The sequence below is a fragment of the Crocuta crocuta genome, unplaced genomic scaffold, assembly GCF_008692635.1.
Source record: "Crocuta crocuta isolate KB4526 unplaced genomic scaffold, BGI_CrCroc_1.0 scaffold884, whole genome shotgun sequence".
In the NCBI taxonomy this organism is placed as follows: Eukaryota; Metazoa; Chordata; class Mammalia; order Carnivora; family Hyaenidae; genus Crocuta; species Crocuta crocuta.
The window spans coordinates 2,933,348-2,943,623 of NW_027529549.1; positions in this window are offsets into that span (position 1 = coordinate 2,933,348).

The window sequence follows — 10,276 nt, forward strand, 5'->3', positions numbered from 1 at the left end:
ATTTCATTTTAAAGAGAGGAAGACAAGAGCTAAGAAATGCTCATATACTTGAATGAAAATCTCACCTTGTAAAATACATACTTCACATCCGAGGATGAGGGAGTGGATCCAATAACTTTGATTAAGAGGAAGTTAGAAGGTGATCTCTCTGTATTGGTGGTAGGGTTTCCATATTTAATTTTTTAAGTTTATTTATTTTTAGATAGAAAGAGCGAGAGAGCGAGGCGGGGGGTGCAAGTGGGGAAGATGCAGAGAGAGGGAGAGAGAGAATCTCAAGCAGGCTCCACACTCAGCAAAGAGCCCAAGGCAGGGCTCAGTCTCACAAATTGTGAGACGTTGACCTGAGCTGAAATCAAGAGTTGGACGCTTAATCAACTGAGCCACCCAGGTGCCATTCTGTATTTAATTTTTATGTAAGTTTCACAGATGCCTAGTCTCTTCAGATGGACTGGATCTTATACCTATGCAATATGAGCAATATTTTTTAATGTTTTTAATGTGCTCTTCTCTTCTGCTTTTCAGTATATATGACTTTCTCCCCTTAGCCCAAGAGCTGCATGTATTACATGTTTTAGCAAGAGTGAAAAGATAAAATTCAGCTTCTGACATTCCAGTTAGGGTTTTTCAGAGCTTTAACAATTCAGTAGTCTTGGGACACCTGGGTGGCTCCATTGGTTAAGTATCTTACTCTTGATTTTGGCTCAGGTCATGATCTCATGGTTGGTGAGTTTGACCCCATCAGGCTGTGTGCTGATGGTGTGGAACCTGCTTGGGATCCACTCTCTGCCCCTCCCCTGCTCACTCTCTCTGTCTCTACCATAAACAAATAAATAATAAAATAAATAAACGTTAAAAAATACAATAATTGGGGCGCCTGAGTAGCTTGGTCAGCTGAGCATTCGACTTTGGCTCAGGTCACGATCTCGCAGTTTGCGGATTTGATCTCCGCATTGGACTCTATGCTGACAGTTCAGAGCCTGGAGCCTGCTTCAGATTCTGTGTGTCTCTCTCTCTGTCCCTCCCCTGCTCCCACTCTGTCTCTCTCTTTCAAAAAGAAAATTTAAAAAATTAAATGAAATAAATTAAAAAACATAATAGTCTTTGTGCCCAAATTTGTTAAGAGAAACTAATACACTGAATGTCTTTTATCATCACATTCCCTCCTCCCATCTTGCCTATTAATATATTAAGAGTCTGGCCTGGTAGGCTTGATTGTAGAGTTTTATAGACTTCCTTAATATATAGGAAGACCAATGTAGAAATACTCATATCAGCTAGAGAGATTTGAAGAGAATGGGGGGAGATAGAAGTAGAAGCAGCAGATGGTCAATCATGTATCCCACTCTTCCTCCTTTAGAATGAGCTATCAGAGGAGGGAAGAAAATGAGATGGGTAGGAGGGAATGCTGAAGACTAAGAGATTTCTGCTCCCTTTTTACTCGGGATGCTGGAAGGTGATTTGTTGCAAATGAAATGACACAAAGACAGGACACACACAAAGGACAGACACAGACACAACTCTGGCTGGAGGAACAATTCTACGCAAGCCCCTCTTGCAGTTTATTTTATACCCCGGTAACTGGATACAAACTGAAATCTACAAGATGTATTCCTTTACCAATTAAGGGCAAGTAGCCAAACACATTTCAAGGACGGGGGGAGGAAAGGGAGGAAGCGACCACAACATGTTTACTAAGAGGCCTGCTCACAATTCCAGCCTCCTCCTTATTTCTAAGGAGGGCGTGTTCCCTTGTTTGCGAGCAGACCATTAAACTTGGATATTGTGTGCAGGCCTCCTGGCAGAGCATCCTGTTTGCAGGCATGCTTTGCCCAGGCAGGGAGCCCCGTGTGCAGGCACATCCCCGAGTACCTAACCACGCTTTCTTGTGGTCACTGTCGGGCTCCCACAGTGATTTCCTTATAGGTCATCATTCCTACTTGAAACTAACCGTCACAGTTTAGTTAAGTGAAGGGAAAGCCTGAGTGTAGCTCTCTCAAGCTATCCTTATTTCTCATAAAGCTTGGGTAGAAGCCAGAATTTCCCACATGTCCCAGAGATAGGATGTGGAGGTTACTTGAGATTTTGTCTGGGAATTTTGCCAGAAGGGATTCCTAGCATTTAAAAAAAAGTGATCATACAGCTAGGACTTCATGGGAGTTACAACTTGCTCTTGATGGAGTCTGTAACATAATCTATAGTCAAGTCAGCAGGGTAGATATCACACCATTGACTAGGGGAAAGAACAGACCATGAGTTTCACCGGTTGCAAACTTTGGCATTGAATGTCAACAAGACACTCAGGAATAAAACCAGTCTTATGTCAGTGGTCATAAATCCAGGGAGCAATAAATACAAATTACTCCACAGTATATATGAGCAAAAATCCAAGGGGTATACCACATACACTTCCCCCTTCCTTTTACTGTGAAGTCACAGGCACCACAAACATTCTAAAAACCCAGATACCATACTGGAGAGGAGTTGAATGAAGAAAGAGAAATCTGAAAGACTTATGAATTTTATCCCAAAGGGACTGATAATTCACTTAAAAGCAAGTTCTTATTAAGGGCCAGGAAACTTTTTCTATGAAGAGCTAAATAGTTCTTTAGATTTTGTGAGATCTACACTCTTAAAAATACTCAACTCTTTCCTTGTTTCACAAAAGCAGCCATAAACAATATGTAAATAAATGGTTATGTTTGTTCCAATAAAATTAATTTATACGAATAAATAGTGGGCTTACAGGCCCTAGCCCGTCAACTTCTGGTTTATACCATTGTATCAGACTAATCTTCTTGATTCCATTAAAGACAGTGGGACATTTCTCCTAGGGGTATTGAAGAAATATGAAATTAAATGTAGAAACAATTGATATTTTCTTTGTACATCTTTGTGCAACATGAATAAAAATTTGGTCCCTTTCACATTGAGAGGGGAGAGGCAATTTTAGTGAAAAGAGAAATAACTTATTTTTTCCCCTTCCCCAAAGTCTTCCAGTCACTGGGAGTGTTGGGGGCTCTGAGAAGCCAGTAAGGTAAGCCAGAGTGTGTGATGGAATTGGGAGGGGGAAGAATAGCTGAACACAGAGAACAGAGCACAGATCTTGCATCATCTTGTCTCTTTGTCAGTAGCCTTGGAAATACAGGAAAGGGAGACCTGGGCAGGACAATAACTTTGAATAATAGCCACAATTATGATAATTGTGATAAAAGATAGTTATTATTATTATTAATCACTATAATATCAAGATGGGCTAGGTTATGCTACAGTAACACTTTTGAAATAGCAATGGCTTATGGCAAAAATGATTTATTTTTCATTCGCTCTCCTTGTTTGTCAAGAGACAGCTAGAAGCTCTCCTTCACATTGTCCTTGAGCTCATTCCAGGGCTCAGGCATTAGATGGGCCACTAACTGGAGCATTATTAATTGCAGTGGTATAGTGAAAGTGATAAAGTACAAACTGGCCTCCCATGGAAGTGCCATACCTCACTTTTGTTCACATTTCATTGGCCAAAACCAGTCACATGACTAAGCCGGACTTCAGTGGGACAAAAAAGTATTATCCTTCTCTAGGGAGGAAAAATTATTATTAATGAAAAGCAATTCAATATACCTAAATTACTATTGCCAGGTGATGACATATTGAGCATTGTGCAAAGCACAATCTAATTTTATCCTTACTCTCAGACCCTATATAAGATAGACATCATTGACATTTTACTGAAGAGAAAATTGAGCATCTGGGGAATTAAATAACTCATTTCATTCAGCTAGTAGATGTTAAAAATTTATCTTTTTTTTTCTTTCCAGGATTTTATTTAAATTTAGGTATTGGTTTCAAAAGTAGAATTTAGCGATTCATCACTTACATTTAACACCCAGTGCTCATCACAAGTGCCCTCCTTCCTGCCCATCATTCATTTAGTACATTCCCCAACCCACCTCCCCTCCAACAACCCTCAGTTTGTTCTCTGTAGTTAAAAGTCTCTTATGGATTTCCTCTCTCTCTGTTTTTATCTTATTTTATTTTTTACTTCCCTTCCCCTATGACTTATTTCTTAAATTACACATATGGGTGAAATCATATGGTATTTATCTTTCTATGACTGACTTATTTCACTTTGCATAATACATTCTAGTTCCATCCATGTCCTTGCAAATGACAAGATTTCATTCTTTTTGATGGCTGAGTAATATAGCATTGTGTGTGTGTGTGTGTGTGTGTGTATACCACACCTTCTTTATCATCCATCAGTTGATGAACATTTGGGTTCTTTCCATAATTTGGCTATTGTTGATAGTGCTGCTATAAACACTGAGGTGCATGAACCCCTTTAATCAGTAGTTTTGTGTCTTTTGGATTAATACCTAGTAGTACAATTGCTGAGTCATAGTGGGTTGTTCTATTTCTAACTTTATGAGGAACCTCAAGAAACCTCCATTCTGTTTTCCAGAATGACTGGCACTAGTTTTCATTCCCATGAACGATATAAGAGTGTTCTCCTTTCTCCACTTCCTTACTAACACCTGTTGTTTCTTGTGTCGTTAAATTGAGCCAATCTTACAGGTGTCAGGTGGTATCTCATTATGGTTTTGATTTGTATTTCCCTGATCATAAGTGATGTTGGGAATATTTTCATTTTTCTGCTAGCCATTTATATGTCTTCTCTGGGGAAGTGTCTGTTCATGTCTTCTGTCCATGTCTTAACTGGATTGTTTATTTTTAGGTATTGAGTTTGATAAGTTCTTTATAGATTTGGGATATTATACCCTTTATCTGATATGTCATTTGCAAATATTTTCTCCCATTCTGTAAGCTGTGTTTTAGTTTTATTGATTATTTCCTTCACTGTGCAGAAGCTTTTTATCTTGATGAAGACCGAATAATTCATTTCTGCTTTTGTTTCCCGTGTCTCCGGAGATGTGTAGAGTAAGAATTCGCTACAGCTGAGGTCAAAGAGCTTGCTGCCTGTGTTCTCCTCTAGGATTTTTATGGTTTCAAGTCTGAAACTTAGGTCTTTCATCCATTTTGAATTTATTTTTGTGTATTGTGTAAGAGTGGTCAGTTACATTCTTCTGCATGTCGCTGTCCAGTTTTTCCCACACCATTTATTGAAAAGACTGTCTTTTTTCCACTGGGTATTCTTTACTGCTTTGTCAAAGATTAGTTGACCATATAGTTGTGGGTCCATTTCTGTTTTTCTGTTTTGTTCCATTGGCCTGTGTCTGCTTTTATGCCTGTACTATACCATTTTGATGATTACAATTTTGTAATACAGCCCGAAGCCTGGGATTGAAATGCCTCCCACTATGCTTTTCTTTTTCAAAATTGTTTTGATTATCCAGGGTCTTTTTCAGTTCCATATAAATTTTAGAATTGTTTGTGCTAGCTCTGTGAAAAATGCTGGTGTTATTTTGATAGGGATTGCATTGAATGTATAGATTGCTTTGGGTAATATAGACATTTTAACAATATTCATCTTTCCAATCTATGAGCATGGAATGTTTCCATTTATTTGTGTCTTCTTCAATTTCTTTCACACGTGTTCTAAGTTTTTTAGATTACAGATCTTTTTTTGGTTAGGTTTATTCCTAGGTAACTTATGGGTTTTGATGCAGTTGTAAATGGGATCAAATTCTTGATTTCTCTTTCTGTTGCTTCATTATTGATGTATAGAAATGCAACAGACTTCTGTACATTGATTTTATATCCTGCGACTTTGTCAAATTCATATAACAGTTTAGCAATTTTTTGGAGTCTTTCAAGTTTTCCATGAAGAGTATCATGTCATTTCCAAAGAGAAAGTTTGGCTTCTGCTTTGCTGATTTGTATGCCTTTTATTTCTTTTTGTTGTTCGATTGCTGAGGTTAGGTCTTGCAGTACTGAGTTGAAAAAAAGTGGTGAGAGTGGATATCCCTGTTGTGTTCCTGATCTTATGGGGAAAGGTCTCAGTTTTTCTCCATTGAGGATGATATTAGCTGTGGGTCTTTGGTATAAGACCTTTATGATGTTGAGGTATGATTCTTCTATCCTTACTTGCTTGAGAGTTTTATCAAGAAAGAATGCTATATTTTCTCAACTGTTTTTCCTGCATCTGTTGAGAGGATCGTATGGTTCATATCCTTTCTTTAATAATTGTGGCGTATCATGTTGATTGATTTGTGGATATTGAACCACCCCTGCAGCCCAGCAATAAATCCCACTTGATCATGGTAAATAATTCTTTTAGTGTACTGTTGGATTCGATTTGCTAGTTTCTTGTTGAGAATTTTTGTATCCATGATCATCAGGGATATTGGTCTGTAATTATTCTTTTTAGTGGAGTCTGTGTCTGGTAGTGCTGCCCTCATAGAATGAGTTTGGATGTTTTCCTTCCATTTCTATTTTTTGGAACATTTTCAAGAGAATAGGTATTAATTTTTCTTTAAATCTTTCTTTAAATTTTTCTTTAAATCCCAGGTAGAATTTCCCTGGGAAGCCATCCAGCCCTGGACTCTTGTTTGTTGGGAGACTATTGATTACTGAATCAATTCCTTCACTGGTTATGGGTCTGTTTACATTTCCTATTTCTTCCTCTTTCAGTTTTGGTAGTCTATATGTTTCTGAGAATTTATCCATTTTTTCCAGATTTCCCAATTTGTTGGCATATAGTTGTTTATAATATTCTCTTAAAATTGTATTTCTGTGGTATTGTGTGTGATCTCTCCTCTTTCTTCATGGCTTTGTTCATTTGGGTCCTTTCCTTTTTATTTTGCTAAGTCTGGCTAGAGGTTTATAAATTTTGTTAATTCTTTCAAACAATCAGCTCCTAGGTTTATTGATCTGTTCTACTGTTTATTTGTTTTTAATGTCCATATCATTTATTTCTGTTCCAATTTTTATTATTTTTATCCTTCTGCTGATTTTGGGCTTTATTTGATGTTCTTTTTCCAACTCCTATAGGTGTAAAGTTAGGTTGTATATTTGAGACTTTTCTTAGTTATTAAGGAAGGCCTGGATTCCTATATTCCTCTCACTTATGACCGATCACCACCTTTTGTTGTATCCCAAAGGTTTTAGTCTGCCATGTATTCATTTTCATTGACTTCTATGTATTTTTTTAAGTTTCTTCTTTAATTTTCTGATTAACCCATTCATTCTTGAGTAGGATGTTCTTTAATCTCCATGTATTGGTGGTCTTTCTGAATTTTTTTTTATGGTTGACTTCAAGTTTCATAGCATTATGGTCTGAAAGTATGCATGATATAATTTCAATCTTTTTGTACTGGTTGGGGCCTGATTTGTTATGCAGTATGTGATCTATTCTGGAGAATGTTCCATGCGCATTTGAAAATAATGTGTATTCTGCTGCTTTAGGATGAAATTCTCTAAATATAACTGTGAAGTCTATTTGGTTCAATGCATCATTCATAGCCATTGTTTTCTTGTTGATCTTCTGCTTAGATGATCTTTTCATTATGGTTAAGTAGGGTGTTAAAGTTCCCTACTTTAGATAGTAAAGATTTAAACTCAGCTTAGCCTAATTCCATAGATTGTACTCCTAAGTACTACATTAAAGTGTCCTGCTCATTTGTAACATCTAAATTAGGGATCAAAAACTCGGGGTGCCTGGGTGGCTCAGTCAGTTAAGCATATGACTTCAGATCAGGTCATGATCTCATGGTTTGTGAGTTTGAGCCCCGCATCCTGCTCTGTGCTGACAGCTCAGAGCTTGGAGCCTGCTTTAGATTCTGTGTCTCCCTCTCTCTCTCTCTACCCCTCCTCTGATCATTTTCTCTCTCTCTCTCTCAAAAATAAATAAACATTGAAAACTTTAATGTGTTCAGGGGCCAGGCAGTGAATACAAATTTTTAAGTACTTTGGATATTAAACAATTTGGGGCAAATTGGAAAGTGTGTGTGATGTCTAAAATGGGCAGTCGTTAATTCACCTTAAGCTGATTGTTGCTATGTAAAATTGTGCCTTTTACTGTCAGATCTCTAGAATCTTTAAAAAAAGTCCTCAGAAATATGAATTTTTATGTGTAATTCCTGATTTCAAAATGTTAAGAACAAAGATTTTAAAAAATATCCACTAAATAAAATAAATCTATGGGCCAAACATGCCCCATAGAACAATAGTTTACAATCTCTTAACTAGGTCTTCTGGTGGAGTCTAACCAGCTTGCTGGGAAAACACTACATTAAGAATAATCTGCTCATATTATTAGTTAGGTAAGGCTCAAGTCTATGTGTGATCTCTGTTAAGCAGCAGAAAAGTACAGTGTGGAAAAGTCTGAATACTGAATTCAAATGATTGTCATCAAGATGTATAAATGTTTGTATATGTTAGGGACATGTTTGAATACACAGTTGATTTTGAGCCAATTCAAATGTTTAAAGAGCCATGGACCAGTTTTCATTTGCAAGCTGCTGCCATATAACTTGTAGTAATGTAGTAATTCTTTCTTTCTCTGGCCAGTGCAGCATGGTCATCATTCACTGGGGAGCACTCCTAAGGAGGGGATGGTTCAATGTCCTCCATTTCACTTTGTGCTGCAGCCACCAAACTAAGCAGCCTGACATGCATTAATTACAATAGAACAAATAGAAGGGTCATTACCAGGCTGTTAAAGCTAGTCACATCAGCCTCTAGTATAAACAGTCAGGACTGGGGTTTGTTGGAGAGTTAGTTGGAAATGGCTTTTCTTGGAAAGGTGAGAGCTGGAGTTTTTGAAATTAGGAAATAATCTGACTTGGGACTTCTTATTTGAAGATTCAGGTATATTTCTCTTGGGAGCAGAGCTACTACTTTTTATCAAATTCTCTAATAGGTCTTGCCACCTCCAAAATACTTACTATTAATTCTTCGAAGCTGGAAAATCATTAAGAAGGGTATGGAAATGCCCCATCCCAGGCCACCTGTCCTAAAAGAGCATTTAAGGAAGGAAAGTTTACTACCTTTAAATATAAAGTATAGTTTCTTACTGCTTTTTCTTTTTAATCTGGAATGCTCTTTCTGTCCATCTTTGTCTAGCCAATTTCTCTCCTTAAAAACAAAGCAAAAATGAAAGCAAAAACTAATTTATAAGGCATTTTTCAATTCCTTCACAGAATGTTTTGAATTCCTTTGAGTTCTGAGAACATTTTCTTTGCAGTTTTCTGATGACATTACTATTCTGCCTCTTATACTTGTGTGTGTGTGTGTGTGTGTGTGCATATAATATCACTTATTTTTAGAATGGTAAGCTCCATGAGGGTATCAAGGGTTTCTTATTCATCTGGAAATCATGGGTGGTTGCTAGCACATGATTAATACTCAATTTAGTATTTGCTAAGTTGAATTGAATTTTGCTGTCTGGTTGGATCCATAAGTCAATCGGCGTGGTCAATAAAATACTACAGGTTCTTCTTAAACATCATAAAAACCATCTATGAGAAGCCCTCAGCTAACATCATCCTCAATGGGGAAAAACTGAGAGCTTTCCCTCTGAGATCATGAAAATGACAGGGATGTCCACTCTCACCACTGTTGTTTAATATAGTGCTGGAAGTCCTAGCATCAGCCATCAGACAACAAAAGGAAATCAAAGGCATCAGAATTGGCACAGAAAAAGTCAAACTCTCACTTTTTGCAGATGACATGATACGCTACATAGAAAACCCCAACAGACTCCACCAGAAGCCTACTGGAACTGATCCATGAATTCAGCAAAGTTGCAGGGTACAAAATCAATGTACAGAAATCGGTTGCATTTTTATACACCAACAATGAAGCAACAGAAAGAGAAATAAAGAAACTGATCCCATTTACAATTGCGCAAAAAAACATAAAATACCTAGGAATAAACTTACCCAAAGATATAAGAGATCCCTATGATGAAAACTATAGAAAACTTATGAAGGAAATTGAGGAAGACACAAAGAAATAGAAAAACATTCCATGCTCATGGATCAGAAGAATAAATATTGTTAAAATGTCATTACTACCCAAAGCAATCTACACATTCAATGCAATCCCAGTCAAAATTGCACTAGCATTCTTCTCAAAACTAGAACAAACTATCCTAAAATTTGTATGGAATGACAAATGACCCTGAATAGCCAAAGTAATATTGAAGAAGAAAACCAAAAGGAGAGGCATCACCATCCCAGACTTTAGCCTCTACTACAAAGCAGTAATCATCAAAACAGTATGGTATTGGCACAAAAACAGACACACAGACCAATGAAATAGAATAGAGAACTCAGATTTGGACCCAAAACTGTACAGCCAACTAATCTTTGACAAAGCA